Source organism: Bombina bombina, chromosome 3 (assembly GCF_027579735.1).
Source record: "Bombina bombina isolate aBomBom1 chromosome 3, aBomBom1.pri, whole genome shotgun sequence".
Classification (NCBI taxonomy): Eukaryota; Metazoa; Chordata; class Amphibia; order Anura; family Bombinatoridae; genus Bombina; species Bombina bombina.
The window spans coordinates 859,417,161-859,434,456 of NC_069501.1; the positions used below are offsets into that span (position 1 = coordinate 859,417,161).

The following is a 17,296-nucleotide window of genomic DNA, read 5'->3' on the forward strand; positions in this document are numbered from 1 at the left end:
CCCTTTTTAAAAAAATAAATAAATAATAATAATAAAAAAAAAAATAATAATATATATACACACATACATATATAAAAAGTACATGATATTCTAATTCTTGGTGTTCATACCAAATGTCTTAGTATGTTGTCAGTTAGTCTAAATAAGTTAAAGTTTTATTAAAGCACCTATTGATGTTAACAGCCTTTGGTCAAATATGTATAAGCAAGATTTTCTATAGGAGAGAGCCCTTTCAATTATGCAGGCCTTATTGATAATATATATATATATATATATATATATATACATACATATACACACATACATATTTTAAGTCTAATGCACCTGGTGTTCCCAGGCAGTCTCCCATCCAGGTACTGACCAGGCCTGGCCCTGCTTAGCTTCCAAGATCAAACGGGATCAGGTACATTCAGTGAAGTGTGGTAATATCATAATCTAAGCAATATGAAATGTATGTATTAAGCAATAGATAAGTGTACTTAGTGAATATCTATTAACCTACTCTAATGTGTAAAAACGGGGTTGTAAAACATTATGTTCAATTTACAAAAATAAGATGGTATAGAAATACAGTAGTAACAATATTGTTTAATGTGTTGGAGATAATGTTGAGGTGTATATTGTGAGTGCAGACTTAACTAAAATGATACAATAAAAATAAAAATGTTCAGTGAACAGTGTATATGTTTTCTAATGTGCAGCATATATATTCATAAATCCATAATAGTATGGGTGTATTACATGTATTAAACCGGTATATCCTATGTTGGTATAACAAACCCATATCTTGAAGTGGTATACATAGATATACATACACATACATGAACACACATATACGCATATATACACACATATATACATATACACACATACATACATATACACACATATACATATATATACATATATATACACATATAAATATATATATATACACATATAAATATATATATACACATACACACACACAAATACACATATATACATATACACATATATACACACCCACACATACACATTGCATGTGCCCTAAATGATTGTGTTATATACCAATCATGACTATAATGTGATCAACCTTATGTGATGTATGATACATACATGTGTGCTGTGATATATAAAAGTGAAGAAGAATAAATGTATGACTATAAAGTCAATATGTGTAGTATATAATATAAATTTGTACTGTGATATACAAAGAGGAGAAAAATAAATGTATGACTATAAAGTCAATATGTGTAATATATAATATAAATTTGTACTATGATATACAAAGAGGAGAAAAATAGCTATAAACTCAATATATACACCTCTGATAATACCTGTGTAATATTAAATAGCTATAGTGTTGCATGGAAAAAAATGATGACCTGATAATCCAAAGCAAGATGTACAAAAATATTATATTCAAAAAGCAGACATATCTATGTTCTCATTCAATCCTGTGGGAAAGAGAGTACCAAATTTATAGATCCAGTAGGTTTCCCTTTGACATAACTTTTTGAACCTATTAGTTCCTTGCTTGTATTGTATTATCTCTAGAGGGGTTATGCAAAATTGACATTTAGTACCACAATGATGTTGAACATGATGTCTTGATACACTATGTTTGAGTGAACCTTTCTCTATGTTTCTAAAGTGTTCTCCCCATCTGCTTCTGACTTTCCTTATGGTTCTACCTAGGTATTGCATCCCACATTTACAGGTTAATGGGTATATGACATAATTAGAGCTACAATCTAATCTATCCTTAAGTTCATATGTACATCCTGTGATAGAAGAAGTGACACTAGTTGCCCCATGCGTGACATATTTACACATGATGCATCTTTTAATTCTACATTTAAAAGCTCCTTTTTGTTGGTGTCTATTGTTGGACAGACCTCCTATTCCTGATGTTCTTTTGGACATTATGATTTTGCTGGGGGCTATTTTCTGTTTAATGGTTGGGGCTCTCCGAAATGTAATGTTAGGGGAATCATCCAAAATCCCTTTTAAAATCGGATCTTTTTTAAGAAGGTACCAGTGTTTCTTTATTATTTTTGTAATGGCTTTATAGTTGGAGTTATAGTTAGTAATAAATGTAGTCTGCTTTTTGTTACTATTACATCTATTTAACCCATTATAAGGTAGCGGATTAAGAATTTCATTTCTATTTAGTTCTCTTGCCCTTCAGTAACCTTCTTCTAAGAGCATTGGAGGGTACCCTTTTTCAAGAAATCTATTTTTTAAGATAAGGGATTGCTCATCATATGTCTCTAATAATGTGCAATTACGCCTAATCCGTCTAAACTGACTAAATGGAATATTTTCCTTCCAACTCTTTAGATGGTTACTTTGATAGTCTAAAAAGTTATTGCTATCTACTAATTTAAAGAAGGTTTTGGATTGAACCCTATTATTTATATCCCAAGTGAGCACTATATCAAGATATTCAATTTCTTCCAAATGTATTTTGTGAGTGAAGGTTAGACCAAAATCATTAGTTAAATTAAAATGGCTGTAGGGTTGTGCTTAACAAAATTGCCTGGTTGGATGTTAAATTAAAATGGCTGTAGGGTTGTGCTTAACAACTTATAAAATGTTTGTGCAGTTGTGAAGCAGAATGAGGAAGTGTGTAAACTGGTTGATAACACTTTACACTAGCCGGAACCACTGTGTTACAGTGATATACTCAGGAAACAATCTTCAGTGTAGATAGAAGGAAAGAGCCTATAGGCTTAAGTGTTTAAACAATTTAAAATTATCTAAAAAAATGCTCATTAGATAGTATGTTAGAAAATATAAATAAAATGGCATATGAGTATTTATAGTAAACAAATCAACTATTAAAAATGGCTCTATAAGGCGGGTTCCTACTATCTACACTTACGATTTAAGATGTGATCAGGAAATCTTGGAAGGACTGTGTATTTTCACTTTTGGCACTGTGATGTTTTATGTTTTTTATTAAACAATACATTCAGCAATACTCTCTCTGTGCAAAGAAAATCACAAAGACAAGGGCGACTCCTCGTGTGATATAGTTTGGACAAATGTAAAAATAGGTGAATACAGATTTTATACTCACAAGTAAAGCAGCACTTATACTTATAGAGGCAGACTGGGAGTTCACAGTGTCCCAGTTCACTGACCAAGGCAGTGCAACAAATCACTCCAGGGTAGATTTCAACCAAGCTCAGGCTCTCAGCAAAGAGTTAAAATACCATAGTTTAATGGTGCAATAAAATACAATATAAAATGTCACAAATGTGACCGTAATAATGGATAAACAAGCAACTAGTTTCTCAGATCTCTGTCTGTTTCCTCAGGCTTCTATCCAAAGACTGAGAGCTCTGGCTTATAAATGCTAAATGACCACTCTAGGAGTGAAACATAACCACACCTATTCAGGTGTGGAAGTGAACCTGCCTCATCAGGTGTGTGAGTGCACACCTGTTTCAATCAGACCATAGTTAGAATACAATGATTAAAACCATTTCCAAATAATTCACATTATACTAAAAAACAAACAAGTACTGTACAAATTGGTTAATAAAGGATGTAAAAAACAACAACCATAGGCAAACATTATCTTATGGTGGATATCATGTCAGCATCATATGTTATAGGATATTATTATGGTAGTCTAAAATAGTAACATTAAAAAATTGTTCCCCACCCTTTTTAAAAAAAAAATAATAATAATAAAAAAATAATAATAATATATATACACACATACATATATAAAAAGTACATGATATTCTAATTCTTGGTGTTCATACCAAATGTCTTAGTATGTTGTCAGTTAGTCTAAATAAGTTAAAGTTTTATTAAAGCACCTATTGATATTAACAGCCTTTGGTCAAATATGTATAAGCAAGATTTTCTATAGGAGACAGCCCTTTTTGATAATATATATATATACATACACATATACATATATATATATATCCATACATATACAAATACACACATACATATTTTAAGTCTAATGCACCTGGTGTTCCCAGGCAGTCTCCCATCCAGGTACTGACCAGGCCTGGCCCTGCTTAGCTTCCAAGATCAAACGGGATCAGGTACATTCAGTGAAGTGTGGTAATATCATAATCTAAGCAATATGAAATGTATGTATTAAGCAATAGATAAGTGTACTTAGTGAATATCTATTAACCTACTCTAATGTGTAAAAACGGGGTTGTAAAACATTATGTTCAATATACAAAAATAAGATGGTATAGAAATACAGTAGTAACAATATTGTTTAATGTGTTGGAGATAATGTTGAGGTGTATATTGTGAGTGCAGACTTAACTAAAATGATACAATAAAAATAAAAATGTTCAGTGAACAGTGTATATGTTTTCTAATGTGCAGCATATATTTTCATAAATCCATAATAGTATGGGTGTATTACATGTATTAAACCGGTATATCCTATGTTGGTATAACAAACCCATATCTTGAAGTGGTATACATAGATATACATACACATACATGAACACACATATACGTATATACACACACATATATACATATACACACATACATACATATACACACATATACACACATATACATATATATACATATATATACACATATATATATATATATATATATATACACATACACACACACAAATACACATATATACATATACACATATATACACACCCACACATACACATTGCATGTGCCCTAAATGATTGTGTTATATACCAATCATGACTATAATGTGATCAACCTTATGTGATGTATGATACATACATGTGTGCTGTGATATATAAAAGTGAAGAAGAATAAATGTATGACTATAAAGTCAATATGTGTAGTATATAATATAAATTTGTACTGTGATATACAAAGAGGAGAAAAATAAATGTATGACTATAAAGTCAATATGTGTAGTATATAATATAAATTTGTACTGTGATATACAAAGAGGAGAAAAATAAATGTATGACTATAAAGTCAATATATGTAATATATAATATAAATTTGTACTATGATATACAAAGAGGAGAAAAATAGCTATAAACTCAATATATACACCTCTGATAATACCTGTGTAATATTAAATAGCTATAGTGTTGCATGGAAAAAAATGATGACCTGATAATCCACAGCAAGATGTACAAAAATATTATATTCAAAAAGCAGACATATCTATGTTCTCATTCAATCCTGTGGGAAAGAGAGTACCAAATTTATAGATCCAGTAGGTTTCCCTTTGACATAACTTTTTGAACCTATTAGTTCCTTGCTTGTATTGTATTCTCTCTAGAGGGGTTATGCAAAATTGACATTTAGTACCACAATGATGTTGAACATGATGTCTTGATACACTATGTTTGAGTGAACCTTTCTCTATGTTTCTAAAGTGTTCTCCCCATCTGCGTCTGACTTTCCTTATGGTTCTACCTAGGTATTGCATCCCACATTTACAGGTTAATAGGTATATGACATAATTAGAGCTACAATCTAATCTATCCTTAAGTTCATATGTACATCCTGTGATAGAAGAAGTGACACTAGTTGCCCCATGCGTGACATATTTACACATGTTGCATCTTTTAATTCTACATTTAAAAGCTCCTTTTGTTGGTGTCTATTGTTGGACAGACCTCCTATTCCTGATGTTCTTTTGGACATTATGATTTTGCTGGGGGCTATTTTCTGTTTAATGGTTGGGGCTCTCCGAAATGTAATGTTAGGGGAATCATCCAAAATCCCTTTTAAAATCGGATCTTTTTTAAGAAGGTACCAGTGTTTCTTTATTATTTTTGTAATGGCTTTATAGTTGGAGTTATAGTTAGTAATAAATGTAGTCTGCTTTTTGTTACTATTACATCTATTTAACCCATTATAAGGTAGTGGATTAAGAATTTCATTTCTATTTAGTTCTCTTGCCCTTCGGTAACCTTCTTCTAAGAGCATTGGAGGGTACCCTTTTTCAAGAAATCTATTTTTTAAGATAAGGGATTGCTCATCATATGTCTCTAATAATGTGCAATTACGCCTAATCCGTCTAAACTGACTAAATGGAATATTTTCCTTCCAACTCTTTAGATGGTTACTTTGATAGTCTAAAAATTTATTGCTATCTACTAATTTAAAGAAGGTTTTGGATTGAACCCTATTATTTATATCCCAAGTGAGCACTATATCAAGATATTCAATTTCTTCCAAATGTATTTTGTGAGTGAAGGTTAGACCAAAATCATTAGTATCAAGTTTAAAAGCAAATTCTCTAGCTGAATCCAATGACCCATTCCAAATGATGATTAGATCATCTATGTATCTACCATAGAAGACCAGGTTCTCATCCCAGCTTCCACCGTTGATATAAATATCTTCAAAACAACCCATTACCAAATTAGCGAAGCTGGGAGCGAACCTGGTCCCCATGGCAGTACCCTTGGTCTGTATATAATAATTATCTTGATATTTAAAATAGTTATGTTTTAATATAAATCCAATTAGCTTCAATATATATTCTTTCTGAATATCTGGCATATAAAAATCTTCATGTAGATATTCAGAAACACATTTTAACCCTATTTCATGTGATATATTGGAATATAGTGCGTTGACATCGCATGTCATCCATAGGTATTTACTTTTTCTTGTAATATTAGAAAGTTTATGAAGTAAGTCTGTGGTGTCCTTAATGTATGAGGGAAGTTGTCTAACATATTTTTGCAGAAAAAAAATCCACATATGCTGATAGATAATCTGTGATACTATTCATACCTGCTATTATAGGTCTACCTGGTGGTGTTTGTAGATTTTTATGGATTTTGGGTAGGTGGTAAAAATATGGAATACTGGGATTTTTTGGTGTTAAATATTGTTTTTCTTTCAAGGTCAAGATACCTTCTTCAAATCCAAATTGAATAATAGAATTTAATTTCTTAGGCCTAGATTTAGAGTTTGGCGGTAGCCGTGAAAACCAGCGTTAGAGGCTCCTAACGCTGGTTTTAGGCTACCGCCGGTATTTGGAGTCACTCAAAATAGGGTCTAACGCTTACTTTTCAGCCGCGACTTTTCCATACCGCAGATCCCCTTACGTCAATTGCGTATCCTATCTTTTCAATGGGATCTTCCTAACTCCGGTATTTAGAGTCGTTTCTGAAGTGAGCGTTAGAGCTCTAACGACAAAACTCCAGCCGCAGAAAAAAGTCAGTAGTTAAGAGCTTTCTGGGCTAACGCCGGTTCATAAAGCTCTTAACTACTGTACCCTAAAGTACACTAACACCCATAAACTACCTATGTACCCCTAAACCGAGGTCCCCCCACATCGCCGCAACTCTATTAATTTTTTTTAACCCCTAATCTGCCGACCGCCACCTACGTTATACTTATGTACCCCTAATCTGCTGCCCCTAACACCGCCGACCCCTGTATTATATTTATTAACCCCTAACCTGCCCCCCACAACGTCGCCGCCAGCTACCTACAATAATTAACCCCTAATCTGCCGACCGCAAAGCGCCGCCACCTACATTATAGCTATGTACCCCTAATCTGCTGCCCCTAACACCGCCGACCCCTATATTGTATTTATTAACCCCTAATCTGCCCCCCTCAAAGTCACCGACACCTGCCTACACTTATTAACCCCTAATCTGCCGAGCGGACCTGAGCGCTACTATAATAAAGTTATTAACCCCTAATCCGCCTCACTAACCCTATCATAAATAGTATTAACCCCTAATCTGCCCTCCCTAACATCGCCGACACCTAACTTCAATTATTAACCCCTAATCTGCCGACCGGAGCTCACCGCTATTCTAATAAATGTATTAACCCCTAAAGCTAAGTCTAACCCTAACACCCCCCTAACTTAAATATAATTTAAATCTAACGAAATTAATTAACTCTTATTAAATAAATTATTCCTATTTAAAGATAAATACTTACCTGTAAAATACATCCTAATATAGCTACAATATAAATTATAATTATATTATAGCTATTTTAGGATTAATATTTATTTTACAGGCAACTTTGTAATTATTTTAACCAGGTACAATAGCTATTAAATAGTTAAGAACTATTTAATAGCTACCTAGTTAAAATAATTACAAAATTACCTGTAAAATAAATCCTAACCTAAGTTATAATTAAACCTAACACTACCCTATCAATAAATTAATTAAATAAAATACCTACAATTACCTACAATAAAACCTAACACTACACTATCAATAAATAAATTAAATACAATTCCTACAAATAACTACTATTACATAAACTAACTAAAGTACAAAAAATAAAAAAGAACTAAGTTACAAAAAATAAAAAAATATTTACAAACATAAGAAAAATATTACAACAATTTTAAACTAATTACACCTACTCTAAGCCCCCTAATAAAATAACAAAGACCCCCAAAATAAAAAAATGCCCTACCCTATTCTAAATTAATAAAGTTAAAAGCTCTTTTACCTTACCAGCCCTGAACAGGGCCCTTTGCGGGCCATGCCCCAAGAAGTTCAGCTCTTTTGCCTGTAAAAAAAAACATACAATACCCCCCCCAACATTACAACCCACCACCCACATACCACTAATCTAACCCAAACCCCCCTTAAATAAACCTAACACTAAGCCCCTGAAGATCTTCCTACCTTGTCTTCACCTCAACAGGTATCACCGATCCGTCCTGGCATCCGGTGCTGAAGAGGTCCAGAAGAGGCTCCAAAGTCTTCCTCCTATCCGGCAAGAAGAGGACATCCGGACCGGCAAACATCTTCATCCAAGCGGCATCTTCGATCTTCTTCCATCCGGTGCGGAGCGGGTCCATGTTGAAGCAGCCGACGCGGATCCATCCTCTTCTTCCGGCGTCTCCCGACGAATGACGGTTCCTTTAAGAGACGTCATCCAAGATGGCGTCCCTCGAATTCCGATTGGCTGATAGGATTCTATCAGCCAATCGGAATTAAGGTAGGAATATTCTGATTGGCTGATGGAATCAGCCAATCAGAATCAAGTTCAATCCGATTGGCTGATCCAATCAGCCAATCAGATTGAGCTCGCATTCTATTGGCTGTTCCGATCAGCCAATAGAATGCGAGCTCAATCTGATTGGCTGATTGGATCAGCCAATCGGATTGAACTTGATTCTGATTGGCTGATTCCATCAGCCAATCAGAATATTCCTACCTTAATTCCGATTGGCTGATAGAATCCTATCAGCCAATCGGAATTCGAGGGACGCCATCTTGGATGACGTCCCTTAAAGGAACCGTCATTCGTCGGGAGACGCCGGAAGAAGAGGATGGATCCGCGTCGGCTGCTTCAAGATGGACCCGCTCCGCACCGGATGGAAGAAGATCGAAGATGCCGCTTGGATGAAGATGTTTGCCGGTCCGGATGTCCTCTTCTTGCCGAATAGGAGGAAGACTTTGGAGCCTCTTCTGGACCTCTTCAGCACCGGATGCCAGGACGGATCGGTGATACCTGTTGAGGTGAAGACAAGGTAGGAAGATCTTCAGGGGCTTAGTGTTAGGTTTATTTAAGTGGGGTTTGGATTAGATTAGGGGTATGTGGGTGGTGGGTTGTAATGTTGGGGGGGGGTATTGTATGTTTTTTTTTACAGGCAAAAGAGCTGATTTTCTTGGGGCATGCCCCGCAAAGGGCCCTGTTCAGGGCTGGTAAGGTAAAAGAGCTTTTAAGTTTATTAATTTAGAATAGGGTAGGGCATTTTTTTATTTTGGGGGTCTTTGTTATTTTATTAGGGGGCTTAGAGTAGGTGTAATTAGTTTAAAATTGTTGTAATATTTTTCTTATGTTTGTAAATATTTTTTTATTTTTTGTAACTTAGTTATTTTTTATTTTTTGTACTTTAGTTAGTTTATGTAATTGTAGTTATTTGTAGGAATTGTATTTAATTTATTTATTGATAGTGTAGTGTTAGGTTTTATTGTAGGTAATTGTAGGTATTTTATTTAATTAATTTATTGATAGGGTAGTGTTAGGTTTAATTATAACTTAGGTTAGGATTTATTTTACAGGTAATTTTGTAATTATTTTAACTAGGTAGCTATTAAATAGTTCTTAACTATTTAATAGCTATTGTACCTGGTTAAAATAATTACAAAGTTGCCTGTAAAATAAATATTAATCCTAAAATAGCTACAATGTAATTATAATTTATATTGTAGCTATATTAGGATTTATTTTACAGGTAAGTATTTAGCTTTAAATAGGAATAATTTATTTAATAAGAGTTAATTAATTTCGTTAGATTTAAATTATATTTAAGTTAGGGGGGTGTTAGTGTTAGGGTTAGACGTAGCTTTAGGGGTTAATCCATTTATTATAGTAGCGGTGAGCTCCGGTCGTCAGATTAGGGGTTAATAATTGAAGTTAGGTGTCGGCGATGTTAGGGAGGGCAGATTAGGGGTTAATACTATTTATTATAGGGTTAGTGAGGCGGATTAGGGGTTAATACATTTATTATAGTAGCGGTGCGGTCCGCTCGGCAGATTAGGGGTTAATAAGTGTAGGCAGGTGGAGGCGACGTTGTGGGGGGGCAGATTAGGGGTTAATAAATATAATATAGGGGTCGGCGGTGTTAGGGGCACCAGATTAGGGATACATAGGGATAATGTAAATTGCGGCGGTTTACGGAGCGGCAGATTAGGGGTTAATAATATAATGCAGGGGTCAGCGATAGTGGGGTCGGCAGATTAGGGGTTAATAAGTGTAAGGTTAGGGGTGTTTAGACTCGGGGTACATGTTAGAGTGTTAGGTGCAGACGTAGGAAGTGTTTCCCCATAGGAAACAATGGGGCTGCGTTAGGAGCTGAACGCGGCTTTTTTGCAGGTGTTAGGTTTTTTTTCAGCTCAAACAGCCCCATTGTTTCCTATGGGGGAATCGTGCACGAGCACGTTTTTGAGGCTGGCCGCGTCCGTAAGCAACTCTGGTATCGAGAGTTGCATTTGCGGTAAAAATGCTCTACGCTCCTTTTTTGGAGCCTAACGCAGCATTTTTTTGGACTCTCGATACCAGAGTTATTTTTATGGTGCGGCCAGAAAAAAGCCCGCGTAGCGTTAACAACCCATCTACCGCCAAACTCCAAATCTAGGCCTTAGTGAACAGAAGTATAGGGTCTTGATCTAGAGGCCTGTAGTACTCAAAATCCTTTATTATTCTATCTGCTTCCTTCAAGTAATCTTGATAGTCCTGTAGGACTATACCGCCCCCCTTGTCCGCCTGACGTATGACTATTGAATCATTTTTTGACAATTTTAGAAGGGCTCTCTTTTCATTAGGCCAAAGATTTGAATCACCTAGAACATGTTTAGGAATGTTGGCTAAATCCTCCAGAACCATATTTTGGAATACATCTATAAAAGAAACTTCTTCCCGAGGGGGCATGAAGGATGAGGGTAGGCATTTGTCTGAATGAATATAGCCTTCATAAAGGTTATCCACTAGTGGATCAATATCATTGGGAATCACTAACTGGGGATTTCTTTCGGCCATAGCCTGATATCCACCATAAGATAGTTTTTGGCTATGGTTGTTTTTTTTGTTTTTTACATCCTTTATTTTTTATTTTTTATTATTTATTTGTACAGTACTTGTTTGTTTTTTAGTATAATGTGAATTATTTGGAAATGGTTTTAATCATTGTATTCTAACTATGGTCTGATTGAAACAGGTGTGCACTCACACACCTGATGAGGCAGGTTCACTTCCACACCTGAATAGGTGTGGTTATGTTTCACTCCTAGAGTGGTCATTTAGCATTTATAAGCCAGAGCTCTCAGTCTTTGGATAGAAGCCTGAGGAAACAGACAGAGATCTGAGAAACTAGTTGCTTGTTTATCCATTATTACGGTCACATTTGTGACATTTTATATTGTATTTTATTGCACCATTAAACTATGGTATTTTAACTCTTTGCTGAGAGCCTGAGCTTGGTTGAAATCTACCCTGGAGTGATTTGTTGCACTGCCTTGGTCAGTGAACTGGGACACTGTGAACTCCCAGTCTGCCTCTATAAGTATAAGTGCTGCTTTACTTGTGAGTATAAAATCTGTATTCACCTATTTTTACATTTGTCCAAACTATATCACACGAGGAGTCGCCCTTGTCTTTGTGATTTTCTTTGCACAGAGAGAGTATTGCTGAATGTATTGTTTAATAAAAAACATAAAACATCACAGCGCCAAAAGTGAAAATACACAGTCCTTCCAAGATTTCCTGATCACATCTTAAATCGTAAGTGTAGATAGTAGGAACCCGCCTTATAGAGCCATTTTTAATAGTTGATTTGTTTACTATAAATACTCATATGCCATTTTATTTATATTTTCTAACATACTATCTAATGAGCATTTTTTTTAGATAATTTTAAATTGTTTAAACACTTAAGCCTATAGGCTCTTTCCTTCTATCTACACTGAAGATTGTTTCCTGAGTATATCACTGTAACACAGTGGTTCCGGCTAGCGTAAAGTGTTATCAACCAGTTTACACACTTCCTCATTCTGCTTCACAACTGCACAAACATTTTATAAGTTGTTAAGCACAACCCTACAGCCATTTTAATTTAACATCCAACCAGGCAATTTTGTTAAGCACAACCCTACAGCCATTTTAATTTAACATCCAACCAGGCAATTTTGTTAAGCACAACCCTACAGCCATTTTAATTTAACATCCAACCAGGCAATTTTGTTAAGCACAACCCTACAGCCATTTTAATTTAACATCCAACCAGGCAATTTTGTTAAGCACAACCCTACAGCCATTTTAATTTAACTAATGATTTTGGTCTAACCTTCACTCACAAAATACATTTGGAAGAAATTGAATATCTTGATATAGTGCTCACTTGGGATATAAATAATAGGGTTCAATCCAAAACCTTCTTTAAATTAGTAGATAGCAATAACTTTTTAGACTATCAAAGTAACCATCTAAAGAGTTGGAAGGAAAATATTCCATTTAGTCAGTTTAGACGGATTAGGCGTAATTGCACATTATTAGAGACATATGATGAGCAATCCCTTATCTTAAAAAATAGATTTCTTGAAAAAGGGTACCCTCCAATGCTCTTAGAAGAAGGTTACCGAAGGGCAAGAGAACTAAATAGAAATGAAATTCTTAATCCGCTACCTTATAATGGGTTAAATAGATGTAATAGTAACAAAAAGCAGACTACATTTATTACTAACTATAACTCCAACTATAAAGCCATTACAAAAATAATAAAGAAACACTGGTACCTTCTTAAAAAAGATCCGATTTTAAAAGGGATTTTGGATGATTCCCCTAACATTACATTTCGGAGAGCCCCAACCATTAAACAGAAAATAGCCCCCAGCAAAATCATAATGTCCAAAAGAACATCAGGAATAGGAGGTCTGTCCAACAATAGACACCAACAAAAAGGAGCTTTTAAATGTAGAATTAAAAGATGCAACATGTGTAAATATGTCACGCATGGGGCAACTAGTGTCACTTCTTCTATCACAGGATGTACATATGAACTTAAGGATAGATTAGATTGTAGCTCTAATTATGTCATATACCTATTAACCTGTAAATGTGGGATGCAATACCTAGGTAGAACCATAAGGAAAGTCAGAAGCAGATGGGGAGAACACTTTAGAAACATAGAGAAAGGTTCACTCAAACATAGTGTATCAAGACATCATGTTCAACATCATTGTGGTACTAAATGTCAATTTTGCATAACCCCTCTAGAGAGAATACAATACAAGCAAGGAACTAATAGGTTCAAAAAGTTATGTCAAAGGGAAACCTACTGGATCTATAAATTTGGTACTCTCTTTCCCACAGGATTGAATGAGAACATAGATATGTCTGCTTTTTGAATATAATATTTTTGTACATCTTGCTGTGGATTATCAGGTCATCATTTTTTTCCATGCAACACTATAGCTATTTAATATTACACAGGTATTATCAGAGGTGTATATATTGAGTTTATAGCTATTTTTCTCCTCTTTGTATATCATAGTACAAATTTATATTATATATTACACATATTGACTTTATAGTCATACATTTATTTTTCTCCTCTTTGTATATCACAGTACAAATTTATATTATATACTACACATATTGACTTTATAGTCATACATTTATTCTTCTTCACTTTTATATATCACAGCACACATGTATGTATCATACATCACATAAGGTTGATCACATTATAGTCATGATTGGTATATAACACAATCATTTAGGGCACATGCAATGTGTATGTGTGGGTGTGTATATATGTGTATATGTATATATGTGTATTTGTGTGTGTGTGTATGTGTAGATATATATATGTGTATATATATGTATATATATGTATATGTGTTTATATGTATGTATGTGTGTATATGTATATATGTGTGTGTATATACGTATATGTGTGTTCATGTATGTGTATGTATATCTATGTATACCACTTCAAGATATGGGTTTGTTATACCAACATAGGATATACCGGTTTAATACATGTAATACACCCATACTATTATGGATTTATGAATATATATGCTGCACATTAGAAAACATATACACTGTTCACTGAACATTTTTATTTTTATTGTATCATTTTAGTTAAGTCTGCATTATCTCCAACACATTAAACAATATTGTTACTACTGTATTTCTATACCATCTTATTTTTGTAACTAATGATTTTGGTCTAACCTTCACTCACAAAATACATTTGGAAGAAATTGAATATCTTGATATAGTGCTCACTTGGGATATAAATAATAGGGTTCAATCCAAAACCTTCTTTAAATTAGTAGATAGCAATAACTTTTTAGACTATCAAAGTAACCATCTAAAGAGTTGGAAGGAAAATATTCCATTTAGTCAGTTTAGACGGATTAGGCGTAATTGCACATTATTAGAGACATATGATGAGCAATCCCTTATCTTAAAAAATAGATTTCTTGAAAAAGGGTACCCTCCAATGCTCTTAGAAGAAGGTTACCGAAGGGCAAGAGAACTAAATAGAAATGAAATTCTTAATCCGCTACCTTATAATGGGTTAAATAGATGTAATAGTAACAAAAAGCAGACTACATTTATTACTAACTATAACTCCAACTATAAAGCCATTACAAAAATAATAAAGAAACACTGGTACCTTCTTAAAAAAGATCCGATTTTAAAAGGGATTTTGGAGTGTATATACGTATATGTGTGTTCATGTATGTGTATGTATATCTATGTATACCACTTCAAGATATGGGTTTGTTATACCAACATAGGATATACCGGTTTAATACATGTAATACACCCATACTATTATGGATTTATGAATATATATGCTGCACATTAGAAAACATATACACTGTTCACTGAACATTTTTATTTTTATTGTATCATTTTAGTTAAGTCTGCACTCACAATATACAACTCAACATTATCTCCAACACATTAAACAATATTGTTACTACTGTATTTCTATACCATCTTATTTTTGTATATTGAACATAATGTTTTACAACCCCGTTTTTACACATTAGAGTAGGTTAATAGATATTCACTAAGTACACTTATCTATTGCTTAATAAATACATTTCATATTGCTTAGATTATGATATTACCACACTTCACTGAATGTACCTGATCCCGTTTGATCTTGGAAGCTAAGCAGGGCCAGGCCTGGTCAGTACCTGGATGGGAGACTGCCTGGGAACACCAGGTGCATTAGACTTAAAATATGTATATATGGATATGTATATGTGTATATATATATATTATCAATAAGGCCTGCATAATTGAAAGGGCTCTCTCCTATAGAAAATCTTGCTTATACATATTTGACCAAAGGCTGTTAACATCAATAGGTGCTTTAATAAAACTTTAACTTATTTAGACTAACTGACAACATACTAAGACATTTGGTATGAACACCAAGAATTAGAATATCATGTACTTTTTATATATGTATGTGTGTATATATATTATTATTTTTTTTGTATTATTTTTTTTTTTTTTAAAAGGGTGGGGAACAATTTTTTAATGTTACTATTTTAGAATACCATAATAATATCCTATAACATATGATGCTGACATGATATCCACCATAAGATAATGTTTGCCTATGGTTGTTGTTTTTTACATCCTTTATTAACCAATTTGTACAGTACTTGTTTGTTTTTTAGTATAATGTGAATTATTTGGAAATGGTTTTAATCATTGTATTCTAACTATGGTCTGATTGAAACAGGTGTGAACTCACACACCTGATGAGGCTGGTTCACTTCCACACCTGAATAGGTGTGGTTATGTTTCACTCCTAGAGTGGTCATTTAGCATTTATAAGCCAGAGCTCTCAGTCTTTGGATAGAAGCCTGAGGAAACAGACAGAGATCTGAGAAACTAGTTGCTTGTTTATCCATTATTACGGTCGCATTTGTGACATTTTATATTGTATTTTATTGCACCATTAAACTATGGTATTTTAACTCTTTGCTGAGAGCCTGAGCTTGATTGAAATCTACCCTGGAGTGATTTGTTGCACTGCTTTGGTCAGTGAACTGGGACACTGTGAACTCCCAGTCTGCCTCTATAAGCACAACAGAGTGCTGCTTTACTTGTGAGTATAAAATCTGTATTCACCTATTTTTACATTTGTCCAAACTATATCACACGAGGAGTCGCCCTTGTCTTTGTGATTTTCTTTGCACAGAGAGAGTATTGCTGAATGTATTGTTTAATAAAAAACATAAAACATCACAGCGCCAAAAGTGAAAATACACAGTCCTTCTAAGATTTCCTGATCACATCTTAAATCGTAAGTGTAGATAGTAGGAACCCGCCTTATAGAGCCATTTTTAATAGTTGATTTGTTTACTATAAATACTCATATGCCATTTTATTTATATTTTCTAACATACTATCTAATGAGCATTTTTTTTAGATAATTTTAAATTGTTTAAACACTTAAGCCTATAGGCTCTTTCCTTCTATCTACACTGAAGATTGTTTCCTGAGTATATCACTGTAACACAGTGGTTCCGGCTAGCGTAAAGTGTTATCAACCAGTTTACACACTTCCTCATTCTGCTTCACAACTGCACAAACATTTTATAAGTTGTTAAGCACAACCCTACAGCCATTTTAATTTAACATCCAACCAGGCAATTTTTAGAGGAAACTAGGCAATGTTTTTCTGGTACGTAGTGAACTATAAATACAAATCAGCCATTGGCCCCTAGTTATTAAGCCGTCAACCGCAAATACGCTGGAATTCCGCAGCGTAATTGTGGAGAGCTTGATTCGCCTTATTTATCAAATTTTGTGACGTAACATACGA

The 17,296-nt window shown here is 34.0% G+C and overlaps 3 pseudogenes; 1 reads left to right on the forward strand and 2 right to left on the reverse strand.

The window, feature by feature from the left end:
* Window positions 1-312: 312 nt before the first annotated feature.
* LOC128654867 (uncharacterized) lies at window positions 313-431 on the reverse strand (annotated as a pseudogene).
* A 3,533-nt stretch (window positions 432-3,964) lies between these two features.
* Window positions 3,965-4,083, reverse strand: LOC128654869 (uncharacterized; annotated as a pseudogene).
* An 11,489-nt stretch (window positions 4,084-15,572) lies between these two features.
* On the forward strand, window positions 15,573-15,691 carry LOC128654870 (uncharacterized; annotated as a pseudogene).
* The last annotated feature ends 1,605 nt before the right edge of the window (window positions 15,692-17,296 follow it).